A 26,554-nucleotide genomic window follows, 5' to 3' on the forward strand; every position below is an offset into this window, starting at 1 on the left:
ATAATGAATTATTCCCGAGATAAATCAGCAGTTGAAATGAAATTCGAAAATTTCCTGGAAAATACAAACTAACGCCGCTACTGTCTACGTAAGCCACGCCACCGTAGACCGAAACAGATTTCTGCGCAAGTTTATAGATGTGTACCTCTCGTTGAAATGCACTCTACTTGAGAAATGGATGCGCAGTGAAATTGTGGGAAATAGTGGGGACGGGTCCAATATAAATGAAGCCGTCGGAGGATTTTCGGCCTTTCTTGCAAGTCTCATTCTATGCGCATCTCAAGTATCAAGCTACGTTTTGCGCCTTGTACATAGGTATGTAGTATGTAGTATGACTAATGAAACGTCAGCACTTGTATCGGGTGTTTTGTTAAATTTCACCTCCCAGTAGGCGTTGAAGAAGAAATTGTGATCGACTTCGAAAAATCAATTCATAACGCCGTCAAAACTATATGGAATAAAGTCAAAATAATAGGCCGTAGATTTTATATTAGTTACGCATGGTCTCGTCCCCTACGGCTCGTTTTCAACACTTGGGACTCGTGCGCCAAATCAACCCTTATAAAACTCGTTCTTTAATATACTATTTAATCCATCCGATGTATCAATAGTCGTGGACAGCACTGAAACTACAAAATTTAGAGTGTTCACCGAACATCGAGAAAAGTTATCATTTCTGTTAATGACCCTTTGTTAACCCACAAGGGCATTTGCAAGTGACAAAAAAAATACTTTTTATAAGTAAATATCGAGGAATAAGAGTTGTAAGAGTTCTTCTTAAAAAGGAAGACTCCAGCCAGAACTTTCTTTGATACAAATTCGTGATCTATGTTGCACCAAGAATCTTTGCTGAAAGGGCTGTTCGAGATTTTTGACACACTCCATATTACGGTTTTTGTAGTCAAAGAGACTAATGTTTTTTGTTATACAGCTGTGAGAACTCGAAAAAAGAGGAAAGGCGGCGAAATTAAGAAGTAAGGGCATGTCCGTAAACAGAAAATTAAATTACTTGGGAAAGAAGGAAGGGGTATTGAGATTGATTGATTTATTAGAGTTGGTTTTTGTTTTATGTTTGATTGTTATGTTAACTTAATAATAAATGTAAATGTAAAATTATTGAATATCTCATTTCAGAAACAATCTAAGTCCTAAGATTAAAGTTCTGAATTTTCTAGATATTTCCTTTTATTTATTAGAGTTGGTATGTGTGTTTTAAGCGTGAAACACAATGGTTTAATTAACCTCGTGAGAGAATGTGATATCTTATATAATAAAAGATGTAGTGGATATAAAAATACCACAATCAAATTGAAAAAGTGGCAGAACATTAGCGAATCAATTAATTCAACAGGTAAGACTGTTTTTGGAGCTTTTTCAAGCTTTAGGTCTGTTTTTAGACACAAAATAACAAGTAAAAATGCCAACCGTATCCAAAAATAACTTTATTGTTTACATTGTATTTTTAAGTTGAAGAATGTATGAGGCGTTGGAAGAGTTTGCGTGATCGCTACACGCGTGAGATTAAAAAGGAAACCCTCCCGTCTGGCAGTGGTTTACCGGAGCCAGGGCCAGAACTGAAATCAGTATCAAAGGGGCTAATGCAACATTGATATTGTTTTCAATTGAATTCAATTCTCCCGTTCGAAGGTAGTGTAAAGAAGTAGTCTAATATGTGTAATGTTCTAACTCAGATAATTATGCCTAGTGTTCTTGGTCATTTTCCTATGTTCTATGCATTTTTTTTCAACAAAGTACAAAGTACAATTCTAGTAAGCAAATTGTCGGAGAATAACACAAAATTCTACGTTCCCAAGAAATTGACTGATGTCTCGCTGATGCAACAATAGTATATTTCAAACCAAGGTAAGAAAGTGGTTTCTTGCAGACCGCAGGCAAAGATTATAAACCGAGTCGTAGACGAGGTTTGTAAGTGCCTAAGGTCTGCAAGGACACTTTCTTAACAAGGTTTGAATACAATTTTTTTCCCTACCGGCACAACTTTGTTGAAAAAAGTCAAAAAAGATGGTTATATTCGTGATTAAAACGAAAATTTTGAGAATTGAATAGTAGGCTGTGTTATTTGTTTAATTAACTTGTCATCGCATTTGAAGATTTGAGGTTTGTTCGAAAATTTGATATAAACAGGGTAAAGTAATCTACCTACCTAGCTTATCTGTTTATTTTCCAGATTATATGATTGTCCTACCAACTTACTTCATTGAATTGGCTTTCATTTATCAATAACTTATTTCACTTTTGACACTTTTGACATTTGTATTTTGATACAGTTTTACCATAAACATTTCATGATTAACTTTCTTACCTTAGCGAGAAAGTTGAATTTTCTCACCTCAAATGAGGTATCCACAGCCTACATTTCTAACCGGTAGGGAGAAAAAGCTATTGTCCATGGTTACGAGAAATTAAAAGCTGCTGTAGCTGACATATCCCAGGATTAAGAGTAGAAAGACGTCGTCAAGATCGAAGCTGCTAGACTTTTGGAGAAGATGGGGAGCATTGAAATTCCATTATACGCTGGATTTTGGAATCACATCTTAGAGCGATTTAGTGCCACTATTATGATATTACAAGGAAAAATTTCGAGTAGAATGCTTTATTCCAATCCAACCTTAGCTTTCTGCAGCTTTGGCTGAAAAAAACTCGAGCTTATGATACTGTCTGCGATCGAATTAGTTTCTTGAATCATTTGGAGGATCTAAGCATGTCGGAGCTACACACGGCCGCAGAAAAATTAATAAAAATTTACAAATACGATCTAGAAGTTACTCTTGGGAATGAGTTGGTGCAGTTTGTAGCCTTGATTGATGCCTTCAAGACGAACTACATTGTCAACCGCGAACCAAAAGCGATGTTTTTCTATGGAATTCTGGCTAATAACAGTGTCGGCGCCGCATTTCCTAATGTAAAATTGTGCATATTTGGGGATGGTGGTGTCTAACTGCAGTGGAGAACGCTCATTTTCTAAAATGAAAATTATTAAAAATAGACGTAGGGGGCGATTTGCGTCAGGAAATGGACTTCAGAGAAATCATAAATGATTTTAGCACGAAAATATCACGTAAAGTGTGTTTTACTTAAATATAAGCTCTTCAACTGTCCAGTATTGCTCATCAAGAACCGATGAAGATTAAAAAATGTATATTATGAAAATTTATGTTTTTTGGTAATAATTATATTTATTTTTATTTTATTTATTAAGTGTGAAAATAAATTTGTTAAAAGATATATTATTTAAGGTGCCTCCACTTGCTCCACTGTCCTAGGCCCTGATGCCCTCAAATGCGGCTCTGCAGACAACTGAACAAGTAGTGCTGGCGTACAAAGCAAAACTCACAAGCCATCAAGCTTGTGGAGCCATCATTCAATTCTGATCAACAACACTTACATTAAAAGGAGATATAGATATTTCAAAATACAATAAAGTAAACTACGTTACGAAGAGAACTAATAAAGGATATAAACCTAAAAAATTAAGAATCTTTACAAAGGAAGATGTTAACAAATTTCTGATAGAAGTTCGCGATGAAGATTTCTTACATATGAAGGTACGTACGTATCACTAGTATTTCTTTAATAAATTATCATTTGTGTGATTTGTCCAAAAAGTGGTGTTGAGAATAGCCTTGCCCGACATCATTTTCTGACGACTGCAGGGCAGTCAAGCAAAATTTCTGCATGTCTTGACATGTAATTACCATTCATTACAACACACGAATTATTGAAATTCGCGTTCAAGTGTACAATCATACAAGTGATATAGTATTTTTACCTCGAATAGAAATATTGACTAAAATCATAAATCACACCAACAAAGAAAAAGATCTTAAAGCACCCCATCCGGTAATTTATGGTGGGGTGTTAAATAACTTCAGCCAATAACTTCTACAAAATTATAGACAAGAGACTTGCCATAATGGAGAGTGAGCGCCTGAAAGTTTGGAGGACCAAATTTATTCAAAATATTCGACAATACCAGCAAGAGGGCAGGCTGATTGTGTATCTAGACTAGATGAAATGTGGTACGACACCCATGATGTACTTAGAAAAGGATGGGTAGATGATTCCGGTAAATGTCGATTAATTACGCCACCCTCCAGAGGAAAGAGGTTAATAATTTTACATGCTTGCTCTGAACACGGCTGGGTACCAAATTGTTTGCTAATATGAATATGTGCTAAAAATATTGCAATAACGCAGATTACCACAGCGATATGAACCATCAAGTTTAAAAATAGGTTATTGCCGAATTTACCTAAAAATTCGGTAATTGTAATGGATAACGCCTCGTACCATTCCCGCCAAGACAGGAAACTTCCTACAAAATGTAGTAAAAAGCAAGATATAAAAGACTTGATGCTGGAACACAAACTCGAGATCCCTGTTCGTACAACAAAGAGTGTTCTACTGCAAACAATTCAAAATAGTGACATAGATAAGTCAAAATCTTACGCTGTTGATAACATGGCTAAGTGTTTGGGTCATACTTCTACTGCATCGTAGACTACGTCCACTGGGGACACCACGTCAAAAAAAAAAACGCACCCTATTGCTCTACCTCTGTGGTGGTGTGGAAAAGAATGAAAAGTACAAAAATAAAAGAAATTCTCGATTTCTACACGCTGTAATTACGAAATTATTGATCTGACAAAAAAACATAAAGAACAAAAAATGTAGAGAACTGCATGCTCTACATTTTCTATAATAACTTAGATAGAGGTATCTCGCGCGGATAATGAAATATTCGCAAAAATGTGATTTTGCACCCCTATTCTCGAGTATGGCGGGGCGAGCGGCAATCCTCCAAGGTCGCAAACTCAACAATATTAATAATATGCCTGATAGAAGATACCTGCCAAGTATAAACTTTTCTGTACATTTTGCAAGGTAAAACTCCCTATTGATTGGACTACAAAGAATAACCCATTATTTGTTCTGTCGGCTAAAATACTAGGGCGGGGTGATAAATTCCGGGCCTCATATCGATACCGAGCCATTATGCTAAATATTATGAAGGCGTTGCATGATTTCATCCTGTATCAGGTTACCTTAGAAATTTCAAGTCAATGTGTTGTTTATTGTCTGGACAACAGTCCGTCAAAATAAACGCCTCAAGCAATTTCAGTAAAATGGAAAAGTTTGAAATCCGTGCGGTGATTAAATATTTGTTTTTGAAAGGCTTAACTGATATTACCGATATTAAAAAGGAGCTAGATTCATCTCCATCAAATACAACAGTTAAACGCTGGGTAGCTGAATTTAAAATGGGTCGAAAGAGCATCAATGATGAACCACGCAGTGGACGGCCGATTGAGGTGACTACGGCAGAGAAAGCAAAGACAGTTGCATCGGCTAGCAAGGTTATGGCGACTGTTTTTTGGGATGCACGTGGGATAATCTTTATTGATTACCTCCAAAAAGGAAAAACGATCACTGGGGTGTATTATGCTAACTTGTTGGAAAAGTTGAACGAAGAGATTAAGAGAAAACGGCCCCATTTAGCGAAAAAAAAAGTGCTGTTCCATCGAGACAATGCACCAGTACACACGTCACTTATTGCGATGTCCAAAATTCACCAATTAAAGTTTGAATTGCTTCGCCACCCACCATACTCACCAGACTTAGCCCCGTGCGACTTCCATCTATTCCCAAATCTGAAAAAGTGGCTCGGTGGAAAGAGATTTGCGAACGATAATGAAGTTATTGACGCTGTAAATGACTATTTTGAGGACCTCGACAAATCGACCTACCAGTCTGGCATAACGGCTTTAGAGCATCGTTGGAATAAGTGTATAGAGCTAAATGGAGACTATGTTGAGAAATAAATACAAATCAACCCAAAACAATTGTCTTCCTGTTCAGGCCCGGAATAATTCACCCCGCCCTCGTAATAATGTAGATTTGAATGTTGTTAAAATTGGATATTTTAGAATTTAGGTACTCACTGATTAGTTTTGGAAAAAAACTTTTTTTTATTATACCTGAATCATAATCCGTTTTTGACACTAAAATGCGTGCGAAAAAAGGCCATTAAAACACTAAAGCTTTAAGGGTTGCTTAGGTAACAACAAATTCACCTACATTTTGAACAATGATAAATAGACATTTATACACAATTTATGATAGCAACGAAAAAACAACAATTGACCATTTCTATATCAAGGATTAATGACACAGATTACTTCGGAAAAGGTATTTCAATTTGCTTTTTTTTGTTATAATTTTCAGATTTTAGTGCAGGTATAATAAAAAATAGCGTATGATACACGTTTATAAGGGCCTTTAAAGCACGCGCGACGAGTTTAAGAGCACGACACGTAGCGGACAAACTTGTATCATAATAGGGGCTATTCTGTAAAAGGTCCGATAAATTTACCGGAGGGTTAAAATACTCGATTTTATCGGAGCGTTAAATGCACAACTTTAAATTTCTATTCTGTAACTCGAATTTATCGGAGACCGGTAAAATACCAAGTTTTAAGCCATGTACGTTAAATCAGTTGTGAACACGCCACATTTGTAGGCCGTTCATCCCGCAGTTTGTTTTGAAAAATCAGACTGAAATTTCACATGTGATCAATGTGATGTAGTATGAGGTTAAGTTATACTTCAACTGGTGATCATTTAATAGAATGTGATTAACAAACAGATAAGTATTTACAAATCATCTAAAGAATTTTGTTATGAAATGTGTTTTGCAGACATCTGCACATCTGCGACATCTGGGAAAATTTCTGTTGGCGTGGGCCTGGGCTTAAAAATAAAATTATGACCGTTAAATGTATGTAACTATTTTTAGACATTAAGTGACTTCAAAAGTGCCGTGAAGAAGAAGGCCAGGTTAAGGCACTTAAATGCCACAAAGACGGGAGGAGGACCTAGTAGCCAGGAAGACCTGTTACCGTTGGAGGAACGGTTATTGGCGTTACTGACGCCTGTTGTAATAGCCGGGATTCCGGAAATAGGGGAAGCTGGTCTAGGAATAGAAATAATTGCTCCACCGAATGATTTGGAAATTTCATTCGAAGATTTGGTAAGTTTATTACTGCTTTAATTCTATTATTGGACAAAGTGTCATGTAATTAAAATTGTAGCCAGTTGCTGTTGAAGTGGCAAATGAGAATGAAGAAGATCAAGGAGATGGCAGTGATAAAACAGATTATCACAACATTTTGGTATGTTTTTAAAACTATTTGTTCAATGTTTATACATGTCTTAAAATTGCAGAGCGATATTTCTTATCGGTCTCCTACTCCAAAAAAGAAAAAAACAGGGACACTCGAGCACATAGCAGAACAACACGAGGAATGTTTACGTAGCTTAAGCAGTTCCAACCTGACGTTAGCTCAGTCAGTGTTAGAATTAGCAACAAAGCTTAAAAGAAAGAGGCCAGTTAGCGCTGCTCTACAATTTAAGTTTTAAATTTAAGGTATTTCTTTTATAAATATATTTTTTTTTTGTAATAGTTCGTAACATATTTTTATAAAAAATGTCTATTAACAATATGTTATCTAATTTCTCTCCCTACATTGAACCAATCCTGATTATGGACCAAGATGTGCTACACTACAGTTAAAATTTTGATGTATTGATGTCCTTTTAAATAAAATAAAAGTATGTAAGATGAACATGTAGGTAATTTAATTATCAAAATATGTATTAACAATACGTTGGCGAATTTGATTTCCAACATTGAACCACTGTTGATGATTAACATTAACTGGTAAGTCATTATTGTCAGGTCGAATGTTCAGTGCTCCATCATCAGGTAGAGGAACATTATGATCTCGACACATGTTGTGTAAAACAGCACAACTGTAAATAATTTTTGCTGCTCTCACAGGATCATAATGCTCTGTGACCATGTGTGCAGCGAAATCGTGCCTTTAACATGCCATTGACGTGTTCAATTATTGTCCTAATTTTAGACAAAGCTTTATTATATCTTGCTTCTCTAGAATTTGGTGCAACTTGACCAAATGGTGTAAGCAGCCACGGTTCCAAAGGATAACCACTGTCACCTATTAAATAACAATTATCTAGAAATGAAGCACGGATGATGCAGCGACAACTGAGGGATACTAGTAACCCATTTAGTCTGCCAAATCGCATGTTTTTAAAACTATTTGGATTAAACAAACGATGTTGCTTGGATTTAGTTGAAAATTTGAGGCCCCATATGATACATGCCCAACGAACAACAGCGATTCCAGTTCACTTAAGAGTCTTGACTGCTCTACACTTTTTTGGCTATGGAAGTTATCAGCTTGGAGTTGGACACGGCTACTCTTTCGCACTCAGTCAACCAAGTGTCAGCAGATGCATAACAGAAGTCTCCAACTGCATAGTGACACACTTAATGCATCAGTGGATAAAATTTCCAAATAGTCCACAGGCGAGGCAAAATAAAAAACAAGGTTTTCTTCACGTTGAAGAACGTTTCCCAGATCTACTTGGTGTGATAGATTGTACGCAAATAAGAATAGTTGCACCACCAGCTGAACATCCTGTACATCCAGGGGCAGCATATTATTGCCGAAAAAACTATTATTCAATCAACACACAGATCATTTGTGATGCTGATAGGGAAATAATTAATATAAATGCTCGATTTCCTGGGTCAGTACATGATGCGACTATTTGGATGATGTCCCAGATAAAGCCAGCATTACAAGAAGTGTATGTTCGGAATAACGAATTAAATTATTTTATTCCATCCTAAACGATAAAATGGTATTTTATCTACTGTTTTCTTCATGGTAAAATGAAGTTTTATCGTCTAGAAAAATAAAATAATTACATTTTCACAAGTTTCTTTATTCTTTTTTAATCAAAATTACAAACGTCTGAATTGAAATAACCGGAAATAACATTGTTAATAAAAATTAAATGTGCACTTTTTAAACACTTTTCCACCACATTTGATGAATTCGAACAAGACAAATTGCCACGCATGCATTGCTTCTCACGTGGATAATCTTATTTAGTTATTTATAAATATGAAAAAATTAAATGTCCAGAAAAATATTCGAATCGATACAAAGAAGTTGAGGTCGATGCTGAGGAATGGATGGAAGTAGCTTTTAATTCAATTGGTCAATCGTAAACATTAGTGTAGTTCAAGCAGCGACAGTTACGAATAACTTGCAGATTAAAAGCGTACAGAATGAAAACAAGATTGACGAATTTTTAAAATCGTGTACAACAATTCACAAAGGTAAAAAACACTGTTCGACCTACAGTTGCGGTGAAGTATGGGATGGACACTGAACCCGTGGCGAGAGCAGCCTTCGCAGAATTACAGAATTGTACTGTTCATGAAGTTGGCTGGTTTCATCAAAATAGCGAGTAATTATCGCTGTTATGGTTGTATTTTAAAGTAGAACTATGCTTAACCCGACAAAAACTGAAACTTTTTTGTAAAATTTCCCGCGCTCAAAAGAGCCTGCCGATTACAGCTCGACACACAGAATGATGAAGAAATAGCAGATCGTTCTCAAAGAGCAAAAAGCAAGAAAAAACACAAAACAACTGATTCCATAGATAACTATACTGAAACCACAAGTGAACAGCTATACAAGTGAAGTAATTAGATCAGTACCAAACTATAGTGATCACTGATCAACTATATGACCCGCGTGCAGGTTACTAGTCAAGATATCCTGAAAGAACAATCTCCCCAGAACATTCTGCGAATACAGGTCCTCCTGGCCCTTATCCAGTTTTGTCTCCTTCTGATATAAGTAGCACCTATACAGAATTCTGAAACTACCTTGGATCTTTTTTAATGACAATCACGCCAGTATTAGAGGGAAATTCTCAAGACTTTTCTTAGTTAGTATTCGCTATTTCGACTACTGCGAGGGCGCTGCTGTTCTGACAATTGACAATCAGCTGATCCAAAGTCGTCCTTACGAGATTTTCCATTTGTTTACGTGTTAATTTTTGTGTCCAAAACTCTTTTATTTGTTAATTGTGTTTTTCAGTAAGGTAAGTGTATTCCTTAAAGTAACATTTTTTAATGTAGGCATCAAAGATTATGATGTAATTTCGTAAAACAGGCGTAAAACAAATGGAGGCGTAAAGGTAGGTTAGGTGAATTAAGTATTTTGTTTTCAAAACATTGAAAGTGTTTTAAAAAGTGGAAAACATACTATATATTGATATTTCAGTTACAGGAAAATGGCTTTCCTTCGGTTAGCTACGATTTTTAAATACTTGGAGGCTTCTTCTAACAGTCAATGTGTAGTAAAGGGTAAAGGGGTCCTTTTGGGAAAGCTGTTGTTATTGTGTGGGGTCACAAAAATTGTAGACAAACGTTACAGTGTTGCTGGATTGTGTCTCCAGACCAGTGGATTAAAAAGTGCTCCACATAAAATTAATGGCGACTTGCAGCTAACAGGATGTGAGGTGGAAATACATCGTTTCACCGGTACTTGTAAGGCTGGATTATCAGGCACTAGCAAGCATATTTCAGCGAGCCTACTCTACTGTGCCAGGTTGAATATGAATAAAATATACTTTATTTGGCATATTATTATCAAGCCACTGACATTTTATGTGTAGTTCCTTGTTTGGCCTTTGTTTTCGTTTATTTCAGGAGTATATTAAATGATGTTGAAAAGTTGTCATCGACAGATGTGGAGTGCTACTGGAATAAAAATAAAACTGAAGCCATTAGTGTTTTTGAACCAAAACCAGTTCGCTCATACGAATGCGTGAAAGTCGCAAAACGTTGTAGGGACTTGAATGAAGAAGAAAAGAATGCTGCTCTACTGATATTTAAAAATTCTCGGCCTGTATCAATTTAATATAAACATTGGTAAGAATCAATTTGCATTATCCTAATTAATTTTTTTTAATGGAATTGTCCTAGCAGTTTAGGAATTTGTGGAGGCAGCAATAAACGAAGGAGAGATGAGGGACCTTCACAAGACAGGATTGAACAGGAAGTTGTCCAAATTAATTGAACGTTGCAACAAATCATAAATCATGCTGAAACGTCATCTTTCTTGGAAAATTTAAAGGTGGATTTGCCACCAATGCAACCATGTTGTCTCAACTTGTTGGACAACTTAACAGCAACTGATAACAGTATTAAGCAAGCTGTAATGGTTAGTCAGGCAGGGTCTGATTTCCGGCGCTTGAGAATTACAGGCATGATAAGTCTTGAAAGTTTATTATAGATATACTTACGCACCAAATTTTTTAAAAAAATTACAGGTACGACATGCTATTCGATCTATACCTATGCTAAGCACGATTGGAAGAGAAAAAAATAGTTTTTTTTTTTTTTTTCAAAAAAAGGCTTATGGCGATGCTATAGAGCATGGAAAAAAATATGAAGCAGAAGCTTTTGCAGCCTATGCCATGTCGTGCAGTGACATTGTTGTATCAGCAGGTTTTGTCATCTGCAAAAAATTTCCGTGGCTGGGCTATTCTCCTGATGGGATTGTCGTCAATAGCAGCGGCGTACCTCAAAAATTATTGGAAATAAAATGTCCTGTCAAAGGTAAACATTGTTTATAACGCTATAGAGTAAATACAATCCCAATGAGAGGTTATGTGGATCCAGAAAGTTCTGCTGTACTAATTAAAGAAGATGCTGCCGAAAGAGTGGGGCGGTAAATTACTAAACGGACCAACAGATGACGCCACGATCAGCGTCCGATAAAGTGCGTCCGAAAAAGAGTTACTTTTCGTCCGCTTGTGAAAATGTACATAAAATTATCGTTTTACAGTTTCAAAAGGACTTATTTTTGTTATTAATATAAATAATCAAAACAGCTTTTTAGGATCAACTAACTTATAGGCTGAGTGTTACTATTTTTTGTTGATTGATTATTCTTTACAGATATAGAAGAAGATGTGAGTCTTGGAGAAAGTGAATCGGCAGTCACTGTCAATATTGCTGTACACGAGAAATTGCTGAAGTATGAGCGGATGCATTTTAAGCAGAGGAATAAACCTTCGAGGTATAAACGCCAATTGAGAAATACCATAATTAAGCTTAAAACAACTGAAATGAAGCAAAAGGTAGGCCAGGCAGGATTATTAAAACAGTTGTTTAATGAAGACCAGGTAACAATTATAAAGCATAGAAGTGAGGATAAATCATGTAAATTTCTAAAATGGTCGAATGAAACTGTAGTCAACGTGTTAAGATTAAAATTTAGTTGTGGAGAAAATGGATACGAAGAATTATTGCGACAAAAGTTGCCATTATCATCTGCATGTACAGTTCAAAGAAGACTGCAAAATTTAAACTTCGATGGTGGTATTTTAGATGAAATTTGAAATTTTTAGATACCAAGGTACAAACATTTGCCCCTAGTAAAAGAGACTGTGCCTTAGTTTTGGATGAAATGTCCATAATGTCAGCTTCTGTCTAAGACATTTCCTTAAATAAATAGTTTGGCAAAGTTACGTTACCAGACCACACTGGAGTTTCTAGTGTTTATGCTTGCTCGTGTAAAAGCATGCTGGAAACAAGTAGTGGGGTACTATTTTACTGGAAATTCTGTAAAAGCTGTAATTATTATCAATGACATAATAAAAAATATATTGCAAAAAATGAAGCCATTAGGTTTCAATATTGTAAATCTCACCTCAAATATGGGAGCTGGTAACCAAGCTTTATGGAAAGTCTGGGAAATTACTGCTGGACGCCACTCAGATATAAAATCTAAGACTTCTCATTCTACAGTAGAGAATAAATCTGTTTATTCGGAATCGTATTGTAATATGCACATTCCTAACCTTATACGAGGGCGGAAAGTTAACCATTCCTTTTTATCTTTACTTCCCTCTCTTGGTCAGTAATAGGCCACTTTCCGCCCTAAGGTTTTTCCAGTGGCGTACTTACTGAGAGCCGAAAAACAGTAGAAATGAAACTGCATCACATTAATTGTTTATTTGCTAAAAATGTAATGATTTGGAATAAAATAGTATACAAACCTTGGTAGAAATGTGTTCATTCCTGCCCCGAGCATTAGTTCACCTCGGCTACGCCTTGGTAAACTATCTTAGCTCTCGACAGGAATGAAACACTTCCCACCTCGGTATGTAATCTACTACTAGTTACAATCGGTTAGTAACGTACAGCTTTTTGAACCCCTTAAAGGTTGGGAAGTGAGCGATTACCCGCGTACAATTCAACCGGTCAGTAATAGTGAAAAAACAAGTCAATAATTAGTAGTAATCGGTTATTAATGAAAACCATAACCGACCTATGAGGGCGCTACTGTCGCACCAATCGTGAAAACTTCTACGTTTTTTCAGTATCGTAATTTGCTTTTCTCAGGTAAGAGATTAAGTGTTAATTGGTATGCAGATTCCCGCAATTCTGGGGAGGGTTACAATGTATTTCATTATCGCACATTTTGTTTGTTAAAAAATCTCAGCAAATATCAATTTGGTTTGACTTTTGTGAACTAAAATTTAATACAATCTCAATAGTGCGCGCCGACTAAATTTTAATATTTTGCTGAAATAAACGGTAATATTATGGAAGTTGGTTGAAAGTATTCCATTCCTGTGTCGTGAGAACTAGTTCACCTCGAGGACAAGCCTCTTGGTAAACTATTTTTCTCTCGACAGGAATGGAATACTTTCCGCCTCGGTATGTAATATGTGTACTATTACATTTTCGCGGATGTGCCACATCTATTCAAAAAATATAAAAGCAATCCTTATTACAAATGAAACTATTAGAATACCTAACGATATAAAGGAAAACTGCCCTCCAATGAAATTGTATCGAGTCACATCAATGATCTAGTGAATCATCAAAAAAGCCACTCTTTCAAGTTGGCTCCAATAATCTCCGAGGAGGATTTACTCCCAAGTTATTTTAACAAAATTACAGTTAAAACATCAACGAATGTAGTTAGCCATAGTGTAAGCAGCGTCTTAAAATTTCTAGCTGAGGCATTAGATAAACCAGCTATAAAATGACCGCATGGTTTTTGGATCAGGTTAAAAAATGTTTCTACCTTATGACTTCACGTCACCCATCGTGTGCCATAAGTAAAATGAACCCAGAAATCTATGATGACCATTGAGTTTCTCAAAAATTTGATGGCTATCTTTAGAAGAATGGAAGTAGGACACAAGAAAAATTGGAAACCATCCCAAACTGGTGTGTTGGTGTCAACAGAATCGCTTTTGGATTGCAAGCGGAGTTGTTGGAAAATCGAAGGTACAACTTTATTATCCTAACAAGTCGATTTTCCCAAGATTGTTTGGAGAATCTCTTTTGCTCATTAAGAGCGAAACAAATTGTGCCCAACGCACTTCAGGTCAAGAACAACTTCAAACAAATTGCTCTTTCTCAATATTTAAAAAATCCCAATAGAAGCAGCAGCTATCAGGAAAATGACCACGATTTTCTATGAGATTTTTTAGATACGTTTCACGAACAAAAACCTGTGCATGAAATGCCAGATAATCAATATATAATGAAGTGACTGGCTCTCATATTCCAAGAAAATCTTCAGACAGGTATGATAAAGACTATATGTAGACTATTTTGTGAACGGAAGAAGGAGAATGCAGGTAATAGTATATTAAAACATAAGTTTTATAAAACTTATATTAAGACACGAGTCAGATTTGCAGCACGATGCTGCAAGCGGGAGTGCCTGTAAATGACGAGTCCTCTTAAGTTTTATAAAACGAATTATTTATGCTATTTTTTCTAATTTGCATATTAAATACATGTTTTTTTACAAATAAAATCAATTTTGGTAATTTAGGGAATTTTGTGACAGTTGGTGACACATTTATTTCATGGTTAACATTTAAAGTAAAATTCTAAATTTGAATCTAGACTAAACATAATTGTCATTTTTCGCAAGTGAAATTGCAATTAAAGATGAATTATCTAGAAATGAGGCAAATAGCAGAGAATACCAGAGTCAATTTGCTGCCGGCAATGTGTGTTACCAACTGAAAAAAGTTCCTAGATTTCGGATGTGTTAATATTCAAAACGAATGCGTTAACAGCTTTATCAAAACAGCAAATTTGAAAAAACTTTTTACCGGACTCTAATCAACGTAAACATGGATAATCTGGACAGTAGGTATGAAATCAAATAAATAACCTACTGACACAGTTGAAAAATTTAACAGTTTTTTTTTTTTAAATCTGTGAGCCTTTGAACCACATATAAAGGGTGTTTTTTAAAATTTGGCGTCAAAGTCGGCGTTGGAGAGTCGATTGAGATCGCACCACTCGTGTAAAAGCATGAGATTTAAACAGCTGATCCGTAATCCGTAACCTGTATAGTGCGTTCACAACCGACAGTTCAACGCCTGCTTCGACGCCAAATTTAAAAAAACACCCGTTAGTTTGTGTCAATTCTAAATTTCCACCACCTGTTGAATTATGTTGGCAAAATAAAAATATTTCTAAATTGGGGATTCTTATAACCAAAGTTGGCAATATAATTATTTTACAAACATGATTCTAAAACATTAAAATTAGTTCATAAGTTTATTTTGCTTTTAGAATTTGATTTTCTACCTACTCACTTGCTGCATTAAAATTTTAAGTTGTAATAACGGAGATTGACAGATAACCTAACAAATACAATCTGAAGCATTTTTCACGAAACAGTGTTGCCGGTTGTATTTCCAACGTAGAATGCAGTGTTGGTGGAAATTTAGAACTGAGACAGACTTTAGTCGTTTACTAAACATGTGCAAAAAAACCTACGGCCTGATCTTACAGTACCATAAAAGAATTTTTCCAAGGTTAGGCGACTCATGTCCATTTTACGAAGCCGTTCGTCTGTGGGTTAATGAATTCCAGCGTGGCAGAACAAGCATCGAACACGTACCGCGTTCTGGAGGTCCAAAAGCTGGTCGTACCAAAAATAATAATCGACGAAGTTCATGATACGGTTTTGACTGACAGACGGGTGAAAGTACGTGAGTTATCAGAAGCTGTAGGCATCTCAACCGAGCGAGTTCATTTTATTTTGCATCATGAATTACATAATATGAAAAAAATTTGTGCAAGGCCTGCTTACACTTGAGCAAAAACGAACCGCAAACTGACAACCCTCATTAGCATTTATTAGTAGGATTATTGCTGCAGCATGAAATTCTATTTTTCAAGTGACAAACATAAATTTACAACCAAAGTCGAATTCCACTAGAGTTTCTGTAGGACTATACAAGAGAGTTCGCAAATTGAGGTTGAGTCGGACAGTGAATCTCAACGTGATACTGCACCTGCAGATGAAACCACCCAAGACGTGACTCAACAAAACGCACCTCTTCCCCCAAGAAATAAGAAAAAAAAAAAAAAAAACCGGCAAAACAAGTGACTCACTCATACTGACCGAGTGGGCGTGGCACTCAAAAATGTATCTCGGTCACAAAGACAGGGTTGGAGAGAGGGGAAAATTTTGTCTCGGTCATATTGACCGAGACGGCAGTGAACGTGTTAATATTCATAGTACGCTACTGGAAAGATGGTTGTGTACAGGTCGTGTTTTCGATTTGATAAAAGTCAAGGATTCTTCAGCTCAGTCAATCTTCGATTCAATTAAAAATTTATTACACAAAAAACATATACCTTATGAAAATATTATTGGATTTGGTGCTGACAATGCTGCCACTATGACATTTGGACATTTGGGCAGCGTTCAAGTTAAATTAAAAGAACTCGCACCCAATATTTATATTCAAGGGTGTTTGTCACACTCATTACATTTGTTGCTTCTAAAGCTGCAAGAAAGTTGCCGAGCACCGTTGAACAATTTGCTCGAGATGCATATGCCTACTTTTCACACACCAGCAAAAGGCTTGATGAGTTAAGAGAGTGTCAAGTTTTTGCTCTAGAAAAACCTACTAAGCTATTATGTCCGAATCAAACAAGATGGCTTTCACTCAGGTATGTAACTATTTAAGTAATTGTGTTGAATAATAATAATAATCTCTAATTTCGGTCAGTTGTCAATTGGTTACTGGAGCATTGGAACTCATTAACCCTTTATTTTACAAAGGCTGCATTAGAAGAGGACTTCTAGTGACCAAGTCAATTTCAGGTGCTTTAAGAAATGGTATTTTTAAAGTTTACCTATTATTTTTGTCATTGACTCTAGAATTAATAACAAAGGTAAATTTGGAATTTCAATCTGAGCAACCCAAGTTACCTATTATGTTAGAAAGAATTCTTTCCTTATACAGTGCGTTCGTAAAGTTCGGAATAAATTCGATAAAAATTTTTAACTAAAGTAACCTTTATCGATTCCGACAACCGTCGAGCCTTATGTTGGTATGCGTGAATCTTCCGTCGTTACTGTATCCACTTCTAAGCGTCTTTGTTTCATGTTAACAACGTGAGAAACACGTAAGAAAGTAAGGTTACGTTATCGTTAACCACATTGTCGGTTTTGCGAATTTTTGTATTTATATTTGTCGATAATTATGGCTAGTGACCCAAAAGCCAATAGAATGCGCTCTAATAATAATTATAGAGAAGAGGAAGAATTGTTATTGCTAGAAGAAATTAGCAAATTTAAAACAAAGTCACTTCCAAAGAGAAGGAAAGTTTGCTCGAAATGTACGCCTTGTTTCCAGTGTAATAAAATAACAAATTTTGTATGTATTCATTAAATGCCAGAACAGGTAATGTGCGCACATTGGCACAAATCAAGCCTAAGTTTGACAATCTCAAAACAAAAGCGAGAAAAACGGTAGCCGCTAATAAGCAAGCAAAGCGTCACCAGAACTGGAGGTGGACCATCAGAATATACAGACATTGATCCAGTTACAGATGCTGTATTAAAAATTATTAACATAAAAACTGTAACAGGTTTTAACAACTCATGGGACTGTGATGGGGATTTAGAAGATTATATCTCAAGTAACCTAAGTCATAAGTTTATTCTATGCTAATAATGTAGGAAACAATGGTAACATTGGAAGAAAATCCAATTGTACTCATAGTTCCATTGGAGACTGCCAAAGCTGATACACCACAGTTCGAGGCTGTTGAATAAAAAAGGGTTGCTTCCAATAGTGAAGTCCTAGAAGAAACATTGGAAATAGATGAACGAAGTTGCAATGTGGTAGGTATATTTTCCAATGAATATAGCTAAGGTACTTACAACAAAAAATATATTTGTAGCCATCTGCTAGCAGAAAAAATTGGAGCTCATATACACCCAATAAATTAAGGACAACAATGAGTAAAAAACTGAGACCTTCTGTTCCAAACCCAGTGGTTGCAGAAAAAGAGCAGTATTATAAAAGAAAAACTGAACTAGTCGAGGAAGAGTTACGGAAGAAAAAGAGGGAAGAAGAAGAGTTTGAATTAGGTGTTGCAAGGAAAGCAGAATTGCACGCCAAACAGCTGCTCTTATTAGTTTTGCAAATTGAAAAACTAAAAAATAATTCGTAATAGGTGTACATTATTCTGTTGTGGTGCAAATACGTCCTCTTCCTCATCAATATCTTCCAACCATTCTTCTGGAATATCTTCATTTTCTTCAATGGCTAAATTGTGAATGACTGCCGTTGAAATTATCACAGCGAACACTGTATTCAACTTCAACCTCATACCCAACTGTAAAATGGGAAAACGCCCTTTCCATACCCCATACTGTCGTTCAACTACATTTCTGGTGCTAATTAGTGATTCGTTATACTGGGTGCCCCAAAATTCGCGGAACAAGTCAATGAGGCGATGTCAACTCATGCTAGAAAATAATGAGAAAAATAAGTAAAAAATTCTATACCTCTTAGATTTGAAGATATGAGGGCTCAAAAGGAGCAGTTTTGATTTCATTTATTTTAAATATTAAAAAATATTTTGACTATTGACAAGTAGTAATTTTATGTTCGTTTTACCTCAAATAGCGTGCGGCAACATGGCTTTGATTTTTCCCTCTCATTTCCATGGATACAACAAAAATGAAATATTTGCAGACTATTGGGATGCATTGAATGTTTTTCAATCTTGCCACATTTAGTGTAACGATAGGTCCATATTTTCACCAAAAAAAATTTTTTTTTCAAACATTTTTACCTGATATCTGAATGACTACTTAACAACGTACTACTACGTTGTTCCGCGAATTTTGGGACACCCAGTATAGATTCTCAGCTGGCGTATCTCCCACCAAGATATACTGTCCAAACTCTCCATTTTCAAACCGCCGTTTTAAATTACTGTTATTGAAAATGGTTTGATCGTGAGCTAAGCCTGGCCATCGCGCCACAATATCAATAATTTTAAGATTACTATCAGAAACAGTTTGCACATTAACACCAAAAAATTGCTTTCTGGTTCGAAAAATGTCTGCATCATCACCTCCAGGAGAGTTAATTTTTATCAGCGTGCAATCGATAGCCCCTATAACACGGGGAAAGCTAGCTATTTTGATACATTTTGATATATCGTGGTCTCAGTGAGGCTATGGCGTATGACACCTTCTTGATGATTCTGCATGCGGAGGCCACTGAAACACCAGCAAAATCCCCTACTGCTTTTTGCATACATCCTAGTGCATAAAAACGCAGAGTTAGCGTATTTTTTTTTAATTGGTGGATGCCCTTATTCCTGTATTCATCACTGCACAGCTGAGAAACCCGGCCGACTTTTCCCGTTAAATGCCCAGTTTTTTTTTGTGTTACAAATACGCCATCTCGGGGATGTGAAATAGTGTCGCTTTTATTTATGTCTGGTTATTGTCTACTGTCTATTGTCTCGTTTGGTAAAAATTTTTGGGCAAAAAAATATTGGAATACTTTTACGAATTTTACAAAATGTTATAGAGAAAAGTTTCATAAATTGGTGAGTTCTTTCACTGGTTAAAATTAACACACGTATTTCAGAAACACCCTGTATGTTGCTGCACCGTAGTACAGTGAAATCTCTCGTAACGGACACCTCCCTTAAGCGGACCCCTCTGTTAAGCGGACATTTTTCTTAGCCCCGTTTGGAGCCAATGTATTTTAAATGAGACGCCATCTCTGTTAAGCGGACTCTCCGTTAACCGGACGCGGACAATACAATTCGATACTTTTGAGAAAAATCTCTCCTTTAAGCGGACAGCATGGTGTGCATTTTAGTGTTACTGTAATCACTGGACATTCCGAAATTCGAGGAATCACAAAAAAACGTATGTTAACATTAAAAGAAAGCATTCTAATGTTGCAAAAATTTGAAAAGGAAAAACCCAAGCATCAAATACACATGTATTATTAAAAATGAAGACGAATTAAAGAAGAAATAACAGGGAAGTGGAAATATGAGTGAAAAGCGAAGATTTTTGAAAACTGAAGGTTTGAAAATAGATCAATTAACTTTCGAATGGTTTATAAACACAAAAATATTCCTTTGTCCTATTGTAAGAAAAAAAAGGCAAAGAGATTGCAAAATCTTGTAATGAAAATTTTAAAGTTTCTGAAGGATGGCTCGAAAAATTTCGAATTCGTCATGCAAGACATCACTTTCAAATGCAAAAACCCCTGAATAATTTGGTGTGGAGGATGAAATTCTTTTGGCTGCCTATGCGCAAATAGCAATAGAGTTGATACTGATACAACAGACAAACTACACTATTACATTTTTTTCCAGAAAGAGTAGATATTAAGGTAAACCCGTCAAAGTGTGATTTTGGGGAAAGTGTGACTATCAGATTTAAAAATTCCCTCCGGTGTACCAATCGTACTGACATCTCATGGGTGAATGCCCAAGCTCTGTAAGAACACAACTCTATAAGTAGGAACTCTGTAGCATTATTGTACAAAGTGACATTTGACGACCTGTCGGTACTAGTGCGATCAACTCAAATGATGAGTGCACATGGTTTCTTTCTGCATATTAGCAAAATCTTATAATACACGGTAAGTAAAAATATTCTACGGCGTATTGTACCATTTAAGAGCTAGATTCTATTGAGTGGTTATGAAAATCGTCCTATTTTTACTATTAAGCTGAATTACCACGTAGGTCACACTTGCCTTGCAAATATTGTCTTTATGGCTAAGTGTGACAATGTTCATGGGGCAAGTGTAAACCTGCTATTTTACGGTACATAAATATACAACAAAAACATTTTTTTAGTTGCAAAAATGGTGAGAAATTACAAGAGAAAGAGCGATAGAGCAACCAACTATACCAAAGCTCAATTACAACACGCAGTGGCGGAAATCCAGAGAGGGGCCCTAAATATATATCGAGCACATAAATTGTATCAAATTCCTAAAACTACCTTATTTTACCATGTGAATGGAACCCGTGGACAAAAGAGCCAATCCCAAGGTAGACCCACATGCATTTCACGAGAAGACGAAAGAAAACTGGCTGAAGGGCTTAAGACTATGGAACAGTGGGGATTCGGGTTGTCTCGAGCAGAAGTTCTTGGTCTTGTGGGTGAATTTGTTACCAGCAATAAGATAAAGACTCCATTTAAAAATAATATCCCAGGGGATGAATGGTTTTCTTCGTTCAAACGACACAATCTGAGTATTAAAAAACCACAACCAGTGGAGTATTCAAGAAAGAAAATGACAGATCCATTCGTTATAAACGAATATTTTAATATTTTGGCAAGAACAATCGCCGAATTAAACATAAACGACAAGCCAGAACAAGTGTGGAATTTAGACGAAACATCTGTGTCACACGATCCGAAGAAAACCAAAGTTGTTGGAGCCAAAGGAAAACCGAGCTCCAGAACAACTTCAGGGCCAGGAAGGGAAAATACAACGGTTCTGTCAGCTGTGTCTGCATGAGCTACAAAAGCTCCACCTCTTATTGTATTCAAGGGGAAAAATGTATGAGATTCTTGGGTGGCAGACGACGATAAGTCTTTCCCAGATACTGCCTATGCCGCCAGCCCTAATGGTTGGATGGAAAGTGACATATTTTTCAATTACTTCAAAAAAACATTGATTCCCGCATTAGGACCTGTGAGACCGATACTTTTGGTATATGATGGACATGGTACGCATATAAACATTGCACTGGTCGAACTAGCACGTGCAAACGATATCACAATTTTGAAACTTCCTCCGCATACCAGTCATCTGTTGCAACCTTTGGATTTGTCAGTATTTAAAACTGTAAAGGATATTTGTGACCAGAAGCTGGTAACTTGGCAAAGACACAATGCTGGACTAAAAATACCAAAAAAACAATTTTCGGAACTGATTGGTTCTACATGGAAAAATATAGAACCAGAAGTAATTAGAAACGGATTTAGAAAGGCAGGTATTTGTCCTTTCAATCGTGATGTAGTTTCTGAAGACAAATACCATCCTGAGAGTCTAAAAAGATGGAAAGAATCCCAACAACAACCTTTAATGGCTGAGGCAGAACACGGAATCGACCATATGGACGAAGATAACACCATTGCAAACAATCAAACCGTACAATCTGTCGCTCAAGTAGTTGCAGGCGACCAAATGAACCGTGCCTCTGTTCAACTAGAAGAAGGAACCAGTACATCAACGAGTTTTGAAGCCCTATTATTAAATACCATGAAACAGACGTCCAATGCAACTCCTTCCGTTAAGAAGAGGAAGAAGGTAGCCGCAGGAGCTGAAGTGATAACAGCAAATGAAGTATTAAGTAGACTTGCAAAAGATAAAGAAGAAAAAGATAAAAAAGAAACAAAGAAAAGAGGAAAAGAAGCAACGAAGATACCGAAAATGATCAAAAAACGACAACAACAAACTTTTAGCAGCTCAAGCTCAGAAGAAGAAATGGTAGAACCCGAATTTATAGACACAGACGATGACTTGGACCCTGAAGTATTTGAAAACGACGAAAGTGAGACGGATATTAACGAGATTGCTGTAGGACGGTGGGTTATTATACAATACAACTCCAAGAAAAGCACAAGACACTATATTGGGCAGATTAAAAGCAGAGCAGGATGCGAATGGAATGTTGGATTTTTGAAACATACGAAAAATAATAGCTTCACTTGGCCACAGATAGAAGACACCGACGTTATAATGGACGAAAACATTATCAGAGTTTTACCAGAACCGATTAAGGACAGAAGGGGTCATATAATTTTTAATACTCAATTTGACGGGTTGTTTCTTTAAAACTTAAAAAGTTCATAAATTTATTATACTTATTTCTAGATGTTAAAATAAAAAAAAATATTTTTATATTTTTTACGCACTTTTGAATTATTCTCACTTACCCTACAAATTACTAACTGAGCCATCGCTACAATCCATTGTCACACTTACCCCAATTTCAAGGGAAAGTGTGACCCATGGACATTATTTAAAAAAAAAAATTGTTAACTTTTTTGTCCTGAGCTATAAAATTATGAAACTTCTTCAGTTTGAAGCCAGGACCCTAAGGGACCTACAAAAAAAAAATCAACTTGTAATAATCACCACACGCTTTTTACAAGCATTATGAACATCAACTAATAAAAAACTAGGTCACACTTCGACGGGTTTACCTTAGTACATATTCCGAATGTTTCACGTTTTTAATAACATATACAAGGTAAGGTGGGGTAAATGTATTAACGGGACAAATGTATTAGTCGCACACAATTTTTTTAAACTGCGAGCCAATATTCCGCCATCTCTGTTTTGGTAGTCTACATGAACCATTCCGCTAAACTAATGCTATAGAAACCTGTTTATGCAACCAGTTTGAATTTTATTGCCGGTGGAAATCTTGCACATGTCTAACCTTGAATTCATGTGGTGCAGACGTTCGGCAAAAAAATCGTCAAGCTTTCATATCACGGTAAGTTTACATTGTTTTTGGTATCTATCATTACGTAAAGGTTTCCAAAAGGTCAATCAATTATAAATTGTTAGATATCTTTAATGATATTCGAATACTGATATATGTTACATTTGCCTCAGCAAATGAGGGATTTGGGGTAAATGTATTTGATAATAGTGAGGCAAATGTATTAGCTATGTTACTTTTCCCCCATTTCATTTCAAAAATATGTTTTCAAATTATCCTTAATAAAAACTATTTTTTTTAGGCAAAATGGTTAGAAAGTACATTAAAAAGCACTCTAAAGATCCAAAATATCTAGCCGTAACCTTAAAGGCGGCAATTCATGAAGTGAAAATAGGACATATGACTGCTTACAAGGCTGCTCGCGAATTTAGCATTCCGTATTCTACAATATATACTCATTTGAAAGGGTTACGGGGTATAAAAAAGGAACAGCGTGGTCGATGTACAGCTCTTCCACTTGCAGATGAACAAAAACTCGCGAATTCTTTGAAACTCTTAGAAAAGTGGGGCTTTGGCCTTTCCAGAAAAGAAATATTACAATTGGTTGGAAATTACGTTTTATCTAATAAAGTACAGACTCCTTTCAAAAATGGCATCCCGGGAGAAGATTGGTTCCTATCGTTCAAGAAAAGATATAATTTAAGCATAAAAGTACCACAAAGTGTAGAATACGCAAGGAAAAAAGCTACAGATCCATTTATTATTTTTGGCTACTTTGATTTATTGGAGCGTATGTTAGCTGAACTAAATTTGTTTGATAAACCTCAATGCATATGGAATTTGGATGAAACTAGCTTATCACTCGATCCTGGTGCGATTAAGGTTGTAGGTGAAAGGGGAAAGCCTGCTACTCGCACCACCAGTACATCAGGAAGAGAAAACACTACCATACTAGCGATGGCGAATGCTGCCGGAGGAAAGGCACCTCCATTAATTATCTTCAAGGGGCGGTTTATGTGGGACCAATGGTGTGCTCCAAAGGGTACAGGATACCCGGGTACAGTATATGCAGCGTCAAAAAATGGCTGGATGGAGAGTGAAATTTTCCGCAACTATTTTTTCAATACGGTGTTACCGACTCTTGGTGAAGAACGACCAGTGTTAATAATATACGATGGACATTCTACACATATCGACGAACAACTCATATCAAGGGCTATCCAAGAAAATATTGTGATTTTAAAACTGCCTCCCCACACTAGTCATCTTTTGCAGCCGCTAGACCTATCCGTATTCAAATCATTCAAAAGCAAATGGAATGAGAAGTTGGTGGCTTGGCAGCGTCAAAATGTGGGTAGGAAATTACCAAAGTCGATATTTTCACAATTTGTGGGAAATACTTGGGCCAGTGTTACAGAACAAACTATTAAAACTGGTTTTCGAAAAGGAGGAATACATCCTTTCAACAGCAAAGCCATTGGAGATGACAAGTTTCAGCCTGATACGTTAGAACGTTGGCACAATGCAAAACAACATCCTGTTTCTGACAATTTGAATGAAAAACGGTGTGGTACCCAAATCCAAAACGGTAGTAATAATGGTCCAGTGACTTCTATATCGTCAGCCGTCGAAGACCTTAAAACGTCCAAAACAATCCAGTACTTACCTTCTACATCTTCAATGGTCGAATTTAACGTACAAAATGATGGTAAAATCAATCCAGTGCCTTCAACATCTTCAGTACTCGAAGAACCTAACAACAACAGTAACGAAAGTCTAGAAAAACTTATTTTGTCCACTATAAAACAAATACAACCTACTCAAAAGCAACGTCGCAAACGAGTTTGTGCCGGCGCCGAAGTGATTACGCAGATACAAGTTGTAGAAAGAATCAAGAAAAAGAACGAAATGTGTAAGATATCAAATAGAAAAAAACAATCAAAGAGAGAAAAAATCTTAGATTCAGGTGATGAAGATGTCAACGAAGAGGAAGAGGAAGAAGTTGGCGAAGAAGTTGGACAAAAAGTTAGAGAAGAAGTTGGACAAGATGATGAAGTTAACATTAATAAGTGGGTGTTAGTGCAATATTATACGAAAAAAACCATTAGACATTTCGTTGGGCAAGTGATAGGCTCTAGTGATGAGGGATGGGATGTTAAATACGTTAAAAAGTCCAGCAGTGATGATTATAACATTAAATTTGTTTGGCCCGTATTTGACGACACCGATACCGTATCTGATGAAGACATTAAAAAAATTTTGCCTGACCCCACTATAATCAAGCGAGGTTTTATGGAATTTTCGGCTTCATTATTTAAAGAATGTAAACTTTAAGTTGTTTTTTTTTGTACCCTTTTCGAATAAAAACTTTATTTTGTGTTTATGATATACATTTGCTTTAATAAAAATTTATAAAATAATTATGATTTTGTCTTTATATGTTGATTTTAGATATAAAAGTTCATATCTAGCTTATTTATAAACATATTTTCATCAATTATGCGCCAAATTTTAGCTAATGAACACCGTTTTTACATTTGCCCCTATTAAATTGAATGTGTACAACTAGTTACAGATACCAGACCATTGTCGCATTTACCCCAACGACAGGGGCAAATGTAACATACGGACATCATTTAAAAAAATATTTTTTTGTACATTGTTGGAGATGACGGTAATGTTTTTGTATACTCATTATAAACGACAACACTTGTATAAACATATGTGAGTTTTTTCGGATTTTTCATTGTCAAGTTTGATTTGATACTTGGCACTAAAAGCCAACTATTGAAAAACTATGTCGCAATTACCCCTACTTACCTCATTTTATTTGTTTATCAT

The 26,554-nt window shown here is 36.0% G+C and overlaps 3 long non-coding RNA genes across 3 annotated transcripts in view; 2 read left to right on the forward strand and 1 right to left on the reverse strand.

Annotated features, from left to right (window-relative positions):
- The window catches only part of LOC138128731 (uncharacterized), a 74,207-nt gene that overhangs the window by 38,880 nt on the left and 8,773 nt on the right, over positions 1-26,554 (reverse strand). The window lies entirely within an intron of this gene.
- On the forward strand, positions 6,822-7,509 carry LOC138129143 (uncharacterized). Its single transcript, XR_011159111.1, has 3 exons — positions 6,822-7,051; positions 7,113-7,193; positions 7,246-7,509. It is a non-coding gene; the product is annotated as an uncharacterized lncRNA (long non-coding RNA).
- LOC138128842 (uncharacterized) lies at positions 24,078-26,133 on the forward strand. Its single transcript, XR_011158934.1, has 2 exons — positions 24,078-25,625; positions 25,674-26,133. It is a non-coding gene; the product is annotated as an uncharacterized lncRNA (long non-coding RNA).

This window comes from Tenebrio molitor, chromosome 4, assembly GCF_963966145.1.
Source record: "Tenebrio molitor chromosome 4, icTenMoli1.1, whole genome shotgun sequence".
Classification (NCBI taxonomy): domain Eukaryota; kingdom Metazoa; phylum Arthropoda; class Insecta; order Coleoptera; family Tenebrionidae; genus Tenebrio; species Tenebrio molitor.